The sequence below is a fragment of the Pseudophryne corroboree genome, chromosome 6, assembly GCF_028390025.1.
Source record: "Pseudophryne corroboree isolate aPseCor3 chromosome 6, aPseCor3.hap2, whole genome shotgun sequence".
Taxonomy (NCBI): domain Eukaryota; kingdom Metazoa; phylum Chordata; class Amphibia; order Anura; family Myobatrachidae; genus Pseudophryne; species Pseudophryne corroboree.
Genome location: NC_086449.1, coordinates 701324545 through 701342054, shown reverse-complemented (window position 1 = coordinate 701342054; position 17510 = coordinate 701324545). Strand labels below are relative to the sequence as shown.

The window sequence follows — 17510 nt, the reverse complement described above, 5'->3', positions numbered from 1 at the left end:
TTAATTTGTATTAGGAGGCACCGCGAACTTTGCCTCTCGCTGCCAATTATAAATGGCCGGAAGCAGGGGCTGACAGGGGGCGGGGCCAAGCAGAGGGCTGTAAAAGCCCATTACAAATAACAGTGTAAGCGGCACCTATATAAAGTGCCTCAGTGCAGGGACGTGCTTTCAGCTCATATGAAAGTACACCCCTGTCACTGAAGCCGATGTGATTGGGCAGCAGATTCAGCACTGACAGTGAGTGTATCCGGCTGTCACTGTCAGTGCTGTACAGGGAGGAGAAAGCCACAATGTCAGCTGCAACTGGAGTGACGTAACTGCCGGAGTCCATAGAAGCGGATTCTCCTAAGTGTCAGACGACCCTGCTCTGCTGTGTAATAATTACCTGATGGCATGCAGCAGTCGCGTGTACGCAAGCCTGCTGGGCGGGTAGTTAATTAAAAAAATGACGGCTCCTCGGCGGCCTTGCACTCTTCTCCAGGTGGGAACTATGAGGGTGGCGGAACTCACTGCGCGCCGATCCCCGGGAAGGGTTTCCTTGCAGTACCCGTTGCCTGGCATGAGTGATGGCCGCAGTGGGCGTGGTCAGAGGTGAGAACACGTCGCTTGTTGCCTTGGCTGCTGTGGGGTAAGTAGTAAGTGTTCCTGTAGTACGTACCCCCCATAGATCATGTGCCAGTGTAAGCCCCCCGTGGAGCTGCTATACAGCAACACTGGGAGGTATAGTAAGAGACAAGTCATTTCCATGGCAGCACAGTGCTTACACTACACATGGGGCTGCAGTATGTGCTATAATATGGGGGAATGCTGACACTTGTAGTTCCCCCACAGATGAAGAGCGCCAGGGTGCCCCCGTTATTCCCAGCTCAGCCCCCTATAGTAGTTACATGTGATTAGCATACAGTGCTGCCTGTGCTGTGCTCTATCATTACTGAATAGGATGTAGCATACATACAGCTGGGACACCTTCATCTGAATAGCTGGAAAGTAGTGCAGCAAAGGGTTGTACAGTATGCTGGACATTTAGCTGTTAGGTGTGGCGGTGGTGCCGCAGGCCTAGATAATGGTAAAGGGAAGTAACATAAAGGAACTGTGCCTACATAATGGTGGCTGAGCCCAGGGCCACTGATAATGCAGACAAATGGACAGGGTGAAGTGTGCTGCAGTGCTGATCCCATGTGATTGGTGCCTGGATGTAGTGACGTTACAGTAGGTGGAGCCGCAATTGTCGATGGGGAGTGGAGACGGCGCCGAAGTGATTGCTTGCACTGCCCGTCTGTGATCTTTCTCCCCAACCCAGCGCTGCTTGCTGTCTGAACAGAACAGCGAGGCAGCTCAGACCTGACATCGGGGAGCGCCAATGGAGGCGTTCCCATTCAGCAGATAGAGGACCCTGATCTCTGTTGTGCTGCACCCCCTGTGCTGAACTCTTATCTGAACTATCTGTTGTGCCACTGCCCTGCTTCCTTCCAGTTTTTACGTCACTCCCCCCAGGCCCCTGTGTGCACATCACTATCGACCCCCCCCCCAGGCCCCTGTGTGCACATCACTATTGACCCCCCCTTCCCCCGAGGCCCCTGTGTGCACATCACTATTGACCCCCCCCAGGCCCCTGTGTGAACATCGCTATTGCCCCCCCCCCCTTCCCAGAGACTCCTGTATGCACATCACTAAGTTGTCCGTCCCTCTAGACCCATGTGGGCACATCACTATGTCCCCTCCAGGCACCTCTGTGCACATCACTATGTTCCACATCACTATGTGCCCCCCCCCCCCCCCCCAGGGAACCTGTGTTTACCTCACTATGCCTCCTAACTTGGATGGCTTGTTGGTGCCCCTGCCCTCAGCCTCCACTGCCTGTCTCTGGGTTGACCCGTCCAGTGTGGCTGCTGTCTGTAGCCTCAGTGATCTTATGCAGAGCGAATGGGAGCAGGAGGAGGGGGACGCCGGAGCTTACTTACCCGGCCATCTTCCTGTGTTGTGTGAGGCTTCAGTTAGTGGCAGTGCTGTCCAAGAAGGGAGACAGAGCATCCGGGACCCAGTAGCAGCTGACAGGAGGTGACCCCAGGCCCCAGCAGCATAGGCACGACGGCATCAGACTGGAGTCAGATAACCGCCGCCTGCTTTGAATACCGTCCCACCAGCTCCCCGCGTACAGCTGGTGAATGCAGAAGAGTGGGATGACAGACTGAAGCGTTAAGGGTAAGTCTCTTCCACTCCTTCCTGTCCCCTGCAGCCCACCACTACTCCCATCCTGCCCCCTGCTGTCCACTACGACACCCATTCTGCCCCTTGCTCCTTAATACTTCACTCATCCTGCCTTCTGCCCCATTACTCCCATTCTTCCCCTGCTCTTCACCACCACTACCCCTATCATGTTCTATATCCACCTTCTACTCACTACTACCATCATCCTGTCACCCCACATGCACACACACACACCATATATCATAACTACAGTAGGCCGGCTTAGAGGTGCCCCAGTCCTCCCTACTGCGCTGCGACCGGGCACTAGGACCCATCGGAAGGTCAGCGGGTACTAGGTGCCACAGTCCTCCCTCATTGCACTACCTCAATAAGGAAGGGAAGCAATCGCCGCAGCAGTAGGCAGGCACTAGGACCTAGCAGCAGTCAAATGTATCTTCTTTCGTCCCGCCATGAACAGGCTGTGGCTTGCACTGCGTCCCCTGAACCCCCCCTCCCCCCCCACCTGGCAGCAGTGGCTTACACTGTGCCCCCCTGCTACACCACCCAATGGCTGTGGCTTGCCCTGTCCCTACCCCCACCCTCCTCCGCACTACCACCGGCTGCTGCATGTGGGGAAGCAAGGGACACAAATTATTGGAAGGTGAAACTGTCAGTGTGTCAGTTACAATGGTGCGCCCGATGGTAGTGAGTAAAGACGCACAAAGCATGATTGCAGCATCTGTAGACACTGACGGTGGGAGTCTCAATCCTTGCATATTCAGACGCACGGCTGTACACCAGGGAAGTGCATTGTAGCAGTATTAGTATAAAGTCAAAGACGCAACTGCAGCAAAGGCCGCAACTGCATCCAAGTCAGAATTCGGCCCTATAAGAAGGGATCCCTCTTGACAGACCCCACCCCTCATCAGACCCCGCCCCCATTAGGGCTGCTTCCATTCATTTCCCGGATCTGGTTTTCCATCCCAATCCACCCCTGGTTGCACACACAACACCATGGCTATTTTGTTGTACAGCTCTTCCATTAACTTAGCGCCGCACCCACAGCGACCCCTACACATTTTGTACACACACCAGCCAGTGCCTCACCATCCACTGACCTCACCGCACGCCACTGGTGTGTACCCCCCTTTAGATCCGTAGTCGAGTATTCATCCGTCCTGTATTATACAAGTGTAGCCCTTAGATGTATACTATAAATGTGTAAATAAATGTATAGTGCCAGATACGGTATATCAATGTAAATAGATGTGCCCTAGATGTATACTATATATGTGTAAATGAATGAATTGTGCCAGATACAGTATATTAATGTAAATAGATGAAATACTAGTAAGGTTAAACATGTAAATAATGCCCATTGTACCTGCGGGACTAAAGTGGCACGAGGAGGACAGAGAAGTTCTTCTAGAAATACCCCGTGCAAGGATAGTGATCGTCTGGGGGGTAAACGGAGCCTGCAGGACACGAGGAGAAAAAACGGCCTCTGAAAAGAAGGGAGCGAGGATGTGATGGAGGGTGAAAAAGGGGCCGTGAAGAGAGAGGACTGTACGGACCGATGCGCGGTGGTGCCGGGGGAGCTGTAAGTGAGATAGCCCGGGGTGCATAGCCACCAGAAGGTCCGCTCCGTCTAGCGTACGCGGAGTGACGGAGGAGAGTGGCAGCACCCGGAGATTGTACGGAAGAGGAGGCCGGAGCAGAGAGACAGGTGACCGGCGGAGTGAGCCTGTTGCAGGGGACGGTGGCGGCGGCCGCCGCAGCTACCGCTGCGCATATAGAAGGAAGTGCCCCTAGGTAGAGCTCCAGACAACTGGAGGAAGCGCCCTGAGAGGGACTCGAGGGAAGGCCTCTCCCACTGGGCAGACTAAAGGCGGAACTGTCAGTGATAGACAGCCAAGGGAGGTGAGAATCAAAGTGTGTCCATGCCGGAGATAAAGATGACAGTGGTCATACCAATGAAGAAAACTGTCTAGAAACACAGTGTGACTATACAGGTGAGGTGGATAGAGGAGAGAGAGAGCTGCAGGGCTGAGTGTGATTGTGTGCAGCAAAGCAGCATAATTAACTGGAAGCAGTAAATGTGATTTCCTTAAACAGGCCTGGACTGGGGCAGAACATACTATAAGCGGGGTAGTAATGGTGAGGAGTAATGGATGCAGCAAAGTTGTAAGAGCTGCCAGGGAAGCGCTGGAGTAAGCTAGAATACTAGCCATCAACTGCTACTCATGCGGTATAGACCACTGAGGACCACTATCATCGCTAATAGTGAACTGTGTTAAATGCTCACTACCAGTGTTATAGACGGGCCCATCCAGAACCTCAGGAAAGGTCGGAGATTATCTAGCCTGGCGGGGGAGAGAATCATATCTAACTGCGGATTGTACAGTTAGGAGAAGAGGGACTGGACCTCTAAAGGTTCACCATAGTAAGTGCAGATAAGCTGCGCACTACAATAACTCCCCAAATAAGACAGATATGGAGCTACGGATCATTCACCTCACTATAACCAACGTACTATGGTACTGAATTTATAGAAAAGTTGAGTGTGATACATCATTACTATACCAACCTTGTCACTGAATGCCCTTACTAGTTGTTACCGCTTATTAACGTGGGCTTATCATTATCGAACATCGAGAGGGAGATAGGACGGAGGAACGATAGGACGGAGGAACCGCGGCTAATACATCATTCCAGGGGCAAAGCGGGTTTATTAAGGTTATGGTGAACTGCAAATGATAGGTGGGGCTAGCAGAGAAGAGACAGACAAAATTCTATTTCCACTCAGCCGATTAACAGAAAGGAAGACAGCCAGTTGATGAGACTATGATTCTACTAATGAGACAGGGACCCACCGTCACTACAGACAGACCGGGATTATAGGGAGACTAGACCTACAGTTATAATCCAGAGAGGAAAGAAGCTTGCCCATCGTACCCCCCTCTCTGGCAAGAGTTAAGTGACAGTATATAACCACAGTATATGCCATGGGAAAAACTCTGAGAGTTAGGACACTTAAGGATTAGTAATCTTAGTGATCACATAGGGTATTACAAATTTGTAAGCTGCGCAGAGTACAAAGTAAAACCTTCGAAATCCCGGGTCCACAGTTTTACAGGCTGTGGGTTATATACATTTTTTGTGTTGCATGCATTGGTATTTTGTGAAATAGGACTGACTAAACCTACTATTTTGAATGTGTCTGATGTATACATACTATAGGGACTTTAAAACGAGAATATATATATTTGGTGGTAGTCTAAATAAAAGAATTACTTACCTGTTATAGCTGGTCCTGTTGCCTTGGGAGTCTGAAATATAAGAAAACGAACCTTCAGTCAATTTAATTGACACATCTACAGTAATAACAAAGTGAGACATTTGAAGCCTCTGGCTAATTCCATTGTTAACCCTTCTAGTGGAGCACAAGTAAGTGTAACTAACGACACCCATTACCCACTTATGGGACGGTTTTCCCAAGCAAACCAGGGTGTACTCGCTTGGGTGGAAGCACACCAATAGAGAGGTAGGGTTACATTATGGTGGCACTGCTGAGATCACAAGTCTCAGGAATCGGGAACAGAACAATGGAGATTATGACAGGGGATGACATATACCAGTGGTGTAGGGAGAAGGATGTGGATATGGACTGCAGTGTGGGGTTGGCCGGCATCTTCTCCGGCATCACAGATGATGAAGTGTTAGCGGAATTGGCAGTGCTATATGGAGTTTGTCAACCCACAATAGTGGACAAAAGAAAAGGACAATATGGAGACACATTTGTTCTTCTATTAACTACGAAGAATCCATTAGAGCCTGAGCTGTTACCCGGGAGGATAGTATTAAAGGGTATGCCAGGGAGGCGATTACAACTGCTGTGGCCTAGGGCCACTGAAGCTGGTACTGCCCCTGGGGAAGATTCTAGAACTGGGATGATGGCCGGGACCATTAGACAAGAAAGTGATGGATCCCAGAACGACGTGGTCATGGACAAGGTCGTTAGCCAGTTGGAAAGATGGCACTACGAAGGGGGCTATCGACGATTGAGGATTTTCTCCGGAATAGTGCCAGTGCCCGCGGGCGAAGAGACCTACGAATTATGGAAGGAGGCTGCTATACAACATTCGGAAGAGTGGCCGTGTCTGGATGCTATAAAGAAACAACGAGTAGTAGAGAGTCTTCAAGGGCCGGCTATGGGAGTAATCCAGGCCACAAGACGGAGTAACCCGCAAGCTACGCTAAAAGAGTACTTCGAAGCATTAGATTTTTCATATGGCACTCTGGAAGATGTGGGGGATTTGCTTGCACGGATTAACCATACTTTCCAAGAACATGGAGAAACCCTCACTAATTATATCTATAGAGTGGACAAATTGATTTATAAAATAGTCGACAAGGGAGGAATGGATAAGAATGAAGTAGATGAGAGGCTAATGCTGCAAGTACTGAAAGGGGCCTTGACCACAAATCCGGTTGCTCAACGGTTACGATGTACCATGAGAGAGGGTCCCGCACCTACTTTGAGCGAATAAGTGAAGGAGGTGAAATTGGAGGAGGTTCAGAAAGAGAATAGGGAGAAGACTATAAAGAAAGTGAAGGTAGTGGTACCTACCCCTACTCCCACTCCCACTCCTCCACCCGCTACTTTCCAGAGGACCATGGAGAAAACGGTGGGTGACATGTGTTACCGAGAGGTCCTAGTATACCTGGATGACATCATTGTATTTGGAAAAAGCATTGAAGAGCATAACTTACGGTTACTTAAGGTACTGGATCGACTTCAGACCAGAGGACTAAAAATGTCAGTTGATAAGTGTAAATTTTGTCAGCAGACAGTGAAGTATCTCGGCCATATTGTCAGCCGAGAGGGTATTGCCACCGATCCGGCCAAGTTAGAGGCGGTACAGAACTGGCCAAGACCTACTAACCTGAAGGACCTCCGCTCTTTTTTAGGATTTTGTGGTTATTATAGAAAGTTTGTGAGACATTATTCAAGGATATCTCGACCATTAACGGAACTCACCAAGGGGTATCCACCCTATAATATTAAGGGTCGCCCCCGGACAAACAGTAAAGTACAATACCATCCCCCTCAAGACTCATTTGGGAGTAGGTGGAACAGCCAGTGCGAAGAGGCATTTCTACAACTAAAACATTGCTTAACCCATGCCCCAGTATTGGCCTATGCAAATCCTGAGCTTCCGTATGAAGTACATGTTGATGCGTCTCTGGATGGAATTGGGGGAGTTCTTTACCAATTGCAGAATCACCAGTTAAGACCCATTTCCTATGTAAGTCGTGGATTATCCGTTAGTGAAAGAAAATATCCCGTACATAAACTAGAGTTTTTGGCGCTGAAATGGGCTATTGTGGAAAAATGTCATGATTATTTATACGGGGTGCATTTTACGGTGCAAACGGTTAATAATCCCTTAACATATATTCAAACAACAGCTAGATTGGATGCTACGGGGCATCGATGGTTAGCAGCATTGTCTAATTATGACTTTACCATTAAATACCGACCGGGTATTGCTCATCAAGATGCCGATGCATTGTCACGATTATCCCATGCCACCGAGATTAGGACCGTTGATGACTGGATAGAAGTCCCAGCAGCAGATGTAAGGGGGTTATGCCATCAAGTATGTGTAGGACAAGGTGCAGAACATGCTCTCATTACCTCCTTAGGAGTGTCTGAACAAGCCATACCACCACTCTATTGTTGGTTGAACCAAGTTGATCTGGAAGGCATGAACAGGGTGGGAAATGCGCAGATGGCTGCTGACCAAAGGGAGGACAGAGTGATATCTCCTGTAATACAGATTATCATTGATCCAGATGGAAATAAAGTGTTATGAGCCACGGCTGTGGCTCATTCCTGTTTTGCATATCGGTTAGGTATTTTATGTTATACTTCTGTTTATGTTCCCCGTGGGTGTCATGGGGTGCTTGGAGCTCTCCCTTAAGGAGAGGATACTGTTATAAACCACAGGTAGTGGTTCATTCCTATTTTATGTTTATAGTTCTCTTGCAGGCCAGGATTTCCCTTTGCTCTGGTTTAGAGGATTATTGTTTGCTGTCAGTGGTCAGTCTGTGTAATTGCAGTCTGTTCCCATGTGTTAAGCCTCACCTGGCTGCTAATTGCATCTTGTCAGTTTGGAGTCATGCAACGGGACAGCTGCATGACATAATTAATTAGGCCTCTCTGTTATATGCTGGCTGAGTGCAATTCACAGACGCTGGTGATATTTCTAGGTATCCAGTCTTCCAGAGTGCTTGAGTTCTGAGCTTGTTCCTGCCAGTTCCTGAGCTCCTGTCTAGCAGTGTCAGTCTAGCTGCTTCCTGTGTCGATTCCTGTGTCAGTCCCTGTGTCGATTCCTGTGTCTGATCCCGTGTCCTGCCGTGAAGCGTTCCTGTCCAGAAGTCCTGTGGCTTTGCCTATGCCTGGTCGAGTTTCTGGCTTCTTGGTGTCCACCGGCCTGTCGTTTGGGATTCTGCCTGTCCTCCAGTTCTGAGAGTCTGTGTCGGCAGCATTGGGGGTTCCTGTCCGTTTGCCAGTATTTGTACCAGTTCCGTGAGTAGCGGCTTTGCCGCGTCCATCGGCCTAGGCCGCTGTATTCCTTGGTTGTATCTGTCACTGGTGTTTTGCAGAGGGTTCTGCTTATGCTGTCACCGCCGGTACACAAAAGTATTGTGTCGGCGTGTGGTCAGCATTTCCTTTGTTGTTCTTTTCCTTTGGCGGCGGGCCGCGCATACATTTAGTTTTAGCCTAGTTAGTAGCCCCTGGCTTTGGTTGTTTCAGTTAGAGGGCCCCTTGTTATTACCCTGTCTCAGTTCACTCTTTGTCTCTCCTTAAGACCTGAGGGGGCATCGGAGTTGGGCAGACTTAATCCGCCCTTCAAACGCGGCTGCCATGGGCCCAAGAAACCATAGTCTCGCAAGAGTGAATTGACAGCACAGGTAAAACAACGGAGGTAGGGTGCCAGGGGCTATTCCCATTCCGTTTCCCTTTCCCTGCATTACGTCCTGGTGCTCTGGACTCACTTCATAACATCTCCCTTGTTCTGAGCACCAGGAACCTAACATTATCACCAGCCATACCACAAAAAAGAAATAAAACTTTTTTTCTTTTTTGGCCCAGTCCAGTGTCTAGTTTAGAATCCAGTCCGGTGTTTAGAATCCAGTCCGGTGTTTAGAATCCAGTCCGGTGTTTAAAAAAATCCTATATAGAAGAAGCAAGTGTTGGTATTTATCTGTGTCCAGGGCGCGTAAAAAAAGAAAAAGGTAATGAAACTTAACACATCCCTTGTCAAATGGGTATACGATGTCTTCTCCAGGTTATGCAGGCCTATGAGTCCTTTCGTTCAGGTGAATCTTCTCGTTATAAATGGCTCCCAGTTCATGTCAAAATGGAGAGAAATAAGAGAGAAAAGAAATGTGTAGCACCGTTTACAACAGCTAGAATCGAGAATTCCACACAATGAAAGTTTTTAAGGGCGTACCCCACTCACACAGAAACAAGTAAGTGGGTTCCCGTAAAGGTATCTTTATTGCTAGTTTTTTTCACCAATCCCCTCAGGTTAGGTTCACGTAATTAATCTGTGTAAGTGAGGGTACGCATTGAAATTGCCTCAGACGCTACCCCTACGTGTTTACAGTACCCCATGTGGTGTGAGATTCAGGCACGCTTAATTACGTGAACCTAACCTGAGAGGATTGGTGAAAAAAAAAAAACTAGCAATAAAGATACCTTTACGGGAACCCACTTACTTGTTTCTGTGTGAGTGGGGTACGCCCTTAAAAACTTTCATTGTGTGGAATTCTCGATTCTAGCTGTTGTAAACGGTGCTACACATTTCTTTTCTCTCTTATTTCTCTCCATTTTGACATGAACTGGGAGCCATTTATAACGAGAAGATTCACCTGAACGAAAGGACTCATAGGCCTGCATAACCTGGAGAAGACATCGTATACCCATTTGACAAGGGATGTGTTAAGTTTCATTACCTTTTTCTTTTTTTACGCGCCCTGGACACAGATAAATACCAACACTTGCTTCTTCTATATATTGTTTTGGTAAAATCGGTGATTTTTACATAGGTATTTTGTCAGTGGACGGGCTGCTGTGCGCCAAACTTGTAGACCCTCCATATTTTCTCTTTTTTTAAAAAAAATCCTGTCCGGTGTTTAAAAAAAAAAAAAATCCAGTCTTGTTTTGTCTAGTTTAAAAATTCAGTCTTGCCCTGTCTAGTCTTGCCTTGTCTAGTCTTGCCTTGTCTAGTCTTGCCTTGTCTTGTCTAGTTTTTAATCCTCCTATGTCTACTATGCAAGCCCTGCAGGCATCTCTCTCAGCCCTGAACTCTGCTTTCAGTGCTTTGAGATCTGAGCGACTAGAAGTTTTGCAGCAATCCTTAAAGCAACTGCAAAACCTTCTGACTAAAATCTTGCTCATCTTGGCAGAATTCATTGAGAGTACATCTATCTCTAAAGAGACTCTTGTTCACAGTATGGTGACAAGAGAATCCTCTGGTTTAATTGAAGAGAAAAGGTTTAAAAGTTTTCTGCGGCCCAGGCTCTCAGAAGAGGAGCGTCTGCGTCGCAGAAACTTAAACTTATGCCTATATTGTGGGGGTTTAGGCCACTATCTGCAGACCTGTGAGTTGCGCAAGCCAAAGTGTGGTGACGAGTCTTGCCCTCTGGCCAAGTTGAGTCAGGATACAAGACCTACTCCTGTCTCTACTGTGGCAGAGGTACTTGTCACACAACCCACACTAAAAAGCTCTCTGTCCTATAATTGGGGTCCTTGGGCAAGGGAGCCCCATTATAGATTCAGTACTCAAAAGAGAATGTTTCTCTCCTCTCTTGAGGTTCCTGTTGAAGCAGAGTTGCAAGCCCCTGGAGTGGTGCCCGATGCCCAGGTTCCTGGAGTGGTGCCCGATGCCCAGGTTCCTGGAGTGGTGCCCGTTGCCCAGGGTCCTGGAGTGGTGCCCGTTGCCCAGGGTCCTGGAGTGGTGCCCGTTGCCCAGGGTCCTGGAGTGGTGCCTGTTGCCCAGGATCTTGGTGCAGTGCCCGATGCCCAGAGTGCTGGTGCGGTGCCCGATGCCCAGAGTGCTGGAGCGGTGCCCGATGCCCAGAGTGCTGGAGCGGTGCTCGATGCCCAGAGTGCTGGAACGGTACCCGATGCCCAGAGCGCTGGAGCGGTACCCGATGCTCTAGCTTATAGAGGGACATCAAATATTATAGCTCAGGTTTCCATACCAGAAGGGGTCTCAGAAGCTGTTACCCCAGGTAGGGACTTGAAGAGCGCAACCCCAGAAAGGGTATCTAAAACCATAGTTCTAGAAGGGAACTCGAGAAGCAAAACCCCAGAAGGGATCTTTGAAGTAATATCCCCAAGTGGGGTCTCGAGAGACGCAGCCTCAAAGAAGGGTCTAGAGGTCGCTTCCCCAGGAAAGAACTTAAGAGGCATAGCATTTGTGGAGGTTCTGAAGGTTATAGCTTCAGCAAAAGTCCCGGAAGTCATAGTCCTGGGAGAAGTTTCGATAATTATCGACTCAGAGAGGGAGGCCAATGGCTCAGTCCCAGTGAGGGAAACCGATGGCTCGGTCCCAGTGAGGGAGGCTGATGGCTCGGTCCCAGTGGGGGTGGCCGACGGCTCGGTCCCAGTAAAAGAATCCGAGGTGCTGACCCCAGCGGGGTTCCCGGAGGCCACTGCCCCAGCGGGGTTCCCGGAGGCCACTGCCCCAGCGGGGTTCCCGAAGGCCACAGCCCCGGGTTGGGTTCAGAAAGTCACTGCCCCGGGTGGGGTTCAGAAAGACACTGCCCCGGGTGGGGTTCAGAAAGTCACTGCCCCGGGTGGGGTTCAGAAAGTCACTGCCCCGGGTGGGGTTCAGAAAGTCTCAGCCTCGAGTAAGGTCAATAGTGACCAGGTCCTAGCAAAGCGCTCTAGTCAGTCAGATGGGAATGAAGCAGATCCTGACTCTGTTGATATCTCAACATCTATAATTTTTGATGGGGACTTAGTCCAATTTCTGGCGCTTTACAAACACTATTACATTATTATGTTGTCTAGACCATTTCTGGGCATCACTTCAGAGAACCTTGTGCTCTATCTGATTTTTAGAGGAGAGCCTTTTGAGTGGGCGACCAGCCTAATGAAAGCTGAAGATCCCATTCTTCGGGATCCCCCAGCATTCAGTGATGCAATCATTAAAATATATGGTTCCAAAGAAATTGGTTCAGGTTCCTCTAAGTCACCAGTCTTGTCTGCTGAGAGTCCACCAAATACTGTAAACTCGGCACAAGAGTCTCAGCCCTTTGTTTTGACTGCAGGATGTGCTTTTCTGTCTTCTTCTTCTAATAGGAGTACAGTACTTTGCCTGAAAGTTCAGCTCCCAAGGGTAAGAAACCTATCTCTAATTTGAACGCAGCCTTGCTGGGTGGTACCATCAGTTCAGACAATGTTTGGGGAATTACCTTGGTCAGACCTAAAGAGCTTTGTAAAAAGAAGAAGAAGAAAAAGAAATAATTTTTGACTCTTGCCTTGATAAAAAAAAATAAAAAATATTTTTTTTCCTTGTCTTGTGTCCAGTGGCCACCGTCAGGGGGAGGGCACTGTTACAAGCTGTTGTTACAGCTTGTTTCTGTTTTCTTGTCTGTTAGACCAGTGTGTCAGGTTTTTTTTTGTATCCCTTGTTTTGGATAGTCTGTATTTTGGGGTCCTTTGACCCCTCCTCAAGGGGGGGGTACTGTTATGAGCCACGGCTGTGGCTCATTCCTGTTTTGCATGTCGGTTAGGTATTTTATGTTATACTTCTGTTTATGTTCCCCGTGGGTGTCATGGGGTGCTTGGAGCTCTCCCTTAAGGAGAGGATACTGTTATGAACCACAGGTAGTGGTTCATTCCTATTTTATGTTTATAGTTCTCTTGCAGGCCAGGATTTCCCTTTGCTCTGGTTTAGAGGATTATTGTTTGCTGTCAGTGGTCAGTCTGTGTAATTGCAGTCTGTTCCCATGTGTTCAGCCTCACCTGGCTGCTAATTGCATCTTGTCAGTTTGGAGTCATGCAACGGGGCAGCTGCATGACATAATTAATTAGGCCTCTCTGTTATATACTGGCTGAGTGCAATTCACAGATGCTGGTGATATTTCTAGGTATCCAGTCTTCCAGAGTGCTTGAGTTCTGAGCTTGTTCCTGCCAGTTCTTGAGCTACTGTCTAGCAGTGTCAGTCTAGCTGCTTCCTGTGTCGATTCCTGTGTCAGTCCCTGTGTCGATTCCTGTGTCTGATCCCGTGTCCTGCCGTGAAGCATTCCTGTCCAGAAGTCCTGTGGCTTTGCCTATGCCTGGTCGAGTTTCTGGCTTCTTGGTGTCCACCGGCCTGTCGTTTGGGATTCTGCCTGTACTCCAGTTCTGAGAGTCTGTGTCGGCAGCATTGGGGGTTCCTGTCCGTTTGCCAGTATTTGTACCGGTTCCGTGAGTAGCGGCTTTGCCGCGTCCATCGGCCTAGGCCGCTGTATTCCTTGGTTGTATCTGTCACTGGTGTTTTGCAGAGGGTTCTGCTTATGCTGTCACCGCCGGTACACAAAAGTATTGTGTCGGCGTGTGGTCAGCATTTCCTTTGTTGTTCTTTTCCTTTGGCGGCGGGCCGCACATACATTTAGTTTTAGCCTAGTTAGTAGCCCCTGGCTTTGGTTGTTTCAGTTAGAGGGCCCCTTGTTATTACCCTGTCTCAGTTCACTCTTTGTCTCTCCTTAAGACCTGAGGGGGCATCGGAGTTGGGCAGACTTAATCCGCCCTTCAAACGCGGCTGCCATGGGCCCAAGAAACCATAGTCTCGCAAGAGTGAATTGACAGCACGGGTAAAACAACGGAGGTAGGGTGCCAGGGGCTATTCCCATTCCGTTTCCCTTTCCCTGCATTACGTCCTGGTGCTCTGGACTCACTTCATAACATCTCCCTTGTTCTGAGCACCAGGAACCTAACATAAAGGGAAAATGACTCTTACCAAAGCGTCTAAGATGTTTTTGAAACAACGCCCCAAGTTGATGCTACAACAAGGGGTGTTATATCGACGCACCCGGATGTCTGATAGAGGATCCAAGCTACAATTAGTATTACCTGATAAATACAAACTATCAGTTATGTAAGCTTTGCATGATAATCATGGACATCTGGGTTACGAAAAGACTCAGGGATTGGTTGTGGATCGCTTTTACTGGCCATTTATGAATAGGGAGATCGATCAGTTTTGTCAGACCTGTGGGAATTGTATAAGGAGGAAGACACTGCCTAAATCCACAGTGGCGCCGTTAGTCAATTTAAGCAGTTCAGGATCGATGGATTTAGTATGCATAGATTTTTTTGTCATTCGAGGGACCAAGGGGGAAAGATAGTAATATCTTGATTGTTACTGATCATTTTACTTGGTATGCCCAAGCCTATATAACCCACAACCAGCGAGCGGCTACAGTGGTGAATACCTTATGGGAAAAATTATTTACCCACTATGGACTGCCAGCAAGAATACACTCCGATCAGGGTAGGGACTTTGAAAGTCGTCTAATTAAGGAACTGTGTGACTGCTGTGGCATAAAAAAATCTCGGACTACTCCATATCACCCGCAAGGAGACCCACAGCCGGAGCGATTTAATCGCACATTGTTGAACATGTTAGGAACATTGAACAGTAGGAGTAAACCTAGGTGGAATCAATATCTTGCCATTTAGTGCATGCCTATAATTGCACCCAAAATGAGGCCACGGGATACTCCCCCTATTTTCTAATGTTCGGTCGAGAGGCCCGATTACCTATTGATATTTGTCTAGGGACTAGGCCGGCTGAGTACTCAACATCCTCGCATACTCAGTATGTCAGTCGACTCCGACAGCAATTAAAGGATGCATATGCATTAGCACAGTTAGAATCTCAGAAAATGGGGGATAAAAATAAAGCAAGATATGACCGACAAGTGAAACAACATACGTTGATGCCAGGGGATCGAGTACTGATCCGGAATTTAGGACTTCCCCGAAAACAAAAATTGGCTAAAAGATGGAAAACTGAGCTTTACATTGTACTGAGACAGTTGCCTAATATTCCAGTATATCAATTAACTCCGGAAAAGGGGACAGGTCTGGTAGTAATGTATCATCGACAACACCTGTTACCGGTTGCCCAGGATGTCAGATGGGAGGAAGAAACGGAAGAGGATGTTGATTTTCAACACCGGAAACAGGAGGAGCCATCTCAATGTGGAGAAACGGAGGAGACTAATGATAGGGATGGAACCGAGACAGCGGAGTATGGGGCAGGATATTATTATTGTGATGAAGGGGCATAAATTCTGGATAAAGAGGAAAGGAAGGAAATTGGCCCCTCTATTTCGGGGTGTCCCATGTCAGAACTACCAAATGAGGGACGACAATCATCTCAGGAAGAGGGATATGATTGGTGGGGAATGGGAACGGACTCCAACACCCCCATTAATGATGAATTGGATGGAGAATCGTCTACCAGAGTAGAGGAAGGAGCAGAGGTTCCTAGACCACAGAGGGAACGAAAACCTGCAAGAATCTTCACATATGAACAATTAGGGACTCACACGGAAGTTTTTTGGGTACTACATCCCCATTTAGTGAAGTCATGGCCTTATTTTGGGTATACTGTCTGAATCTGTGGAACAGGAAGTGAAAAAGTGAATAGATCACTTAATTAGGTGGTGAATTACATTTAAAAAAATGTATTCACCAGGGGGAGAGTGTAGCCCTTAGATGTATACTATATACAGGTTGAGTATCCCATATCAAAATATTCCGAAATACGGAATATTCCGAAATACGGACTTTTTTGCGTGAGACTGAGATAGTGAAACCTTTGTTTTTTGATGGCTCAATGTACACAAACTTTGTTTAATACTCAAAGTTATTAAAAATATTGTATTAAATGACCTTCAGGCTGTGTGCATAAGGTGTATATGAAACATAAATGAATTGTGTGAATGTACACACACTTTGTTTAATGCACAAAGTTATAAAAAATATTGGCTAAAATTACCTTCAGGCTGGGTGTATAAGGTGTATATGTGACATAAATGCATTCTGTGCTTAGATTTAGGTCCCATCACCATAATATCTCATTATGGTATGAAATTATTCCAAAATACGGAAAAATCCGATATCCAAAATTCCTCTGGTCCCAAGCATTTTGGATAAGGGATACTCAACCTGTATGTGTAAATAAATGAATAGTGCCAGATACGGTATATCAATGTAAATAGATGTGCCCTAGATGTATACTATATATGTGTAAATGAATGAATTGTGCCAGATACAGTATATTAATGTAAATAGATGAAATACTAGTAAGGTTAAACATGTAAATAATGCCCATTGTACCTGCGGGACTAGAGTGGCACGAGGAGGACAGAGAAGTTCTTCTAGAAACACCCCGTGCAAGGATAGTGATCGTCTGGGGGGTAAACGGAGCCTGCAGGACACAAGGAGAAAAAACGGCCTCTGAAAAGAAGGGAGCGAGGATGTGACGGAGGGTGAAAAAGAGGCCGTGAAGAGAGAGGACTGTATGGACCAATGCGCGGTGGTGCCGGGGGAGCTGTAAGTGAGATAGCCCGGGGAGCATAGCCACCAGAAGGTCCGCTCCGTCTAGCGTACTCGGAGTGACGGAGGAGAGTGGTGAAGTGAGCCTGCTGGGGGCTGCAGCGGCGCCCGGAGATTGTACAGAAGAGGAGGCCGGAGCAGAGAGACAGGAGACCGGCAGAGTGAGCCTGTTGCAGGGGACGGTGGCGGCGGCCGCCGCAGCTACCGCTGCGCATATAGAAGGAAGTGCCCCTAGGTAGAGCTCCGGACAACTAGAGGAAGCGCCCTGAGAGGGACTCGAGGGAAGGCCTCTCCCACTGGGCGGACTAAAGGCGGAACTGTCAGTGGATAGACAGCCAAGGGAGGTGAGAATCAAAGTGTGTCCATGCCGGAATAAAGATGACAGTGATCATACCAATGAAGAAAACTGTCTAGAAACACAGTGTGACTATACAGGTGAGGTGGATAGAGGAGAGTAGAGCTACAGGGCTGAGTGTGATTGTGTGCAGCAAAGCAGCATAATTAACTGGAAGCAGTAAATGGGATTTCCTTAAACAGGGCTGGACTGAGGCAGAACGTACTATAAGCGGGGTAGTAATGGTGAGGAGTAATGGATGCAGCAAAGTTGTAAGAACTGCCAGGGAGGCGCTGGAGTAAGCTAGAATACTAGCCATCAACTGCTACTGATGCGGTATAGACCACTGAGGAC

General features: G+C 48.0%; 1 long non-coding RNA gene across 1 annotated transcript in view; it reads left to right on the top strand.

Moving 5' to 3' along the window:
• The first annotated feature begins 318 nt into the window (after positions 1 to 318).
• The window catches only part of LOC134935588 (uncharacterized), a 100318-nt gene continuing 83126 nt past the window's right edge, over positions 319 to 17510 (top strand). Inside the window, exon 1 of the long non-coding RNA XR_010180271.1 lies at positions 319 to 628. This is a non-coding gene — a long non-coding RNA (uncharacterized LOC134935588). The remainder of the gene's footprint in view (positions 629 to 17510) is intronic.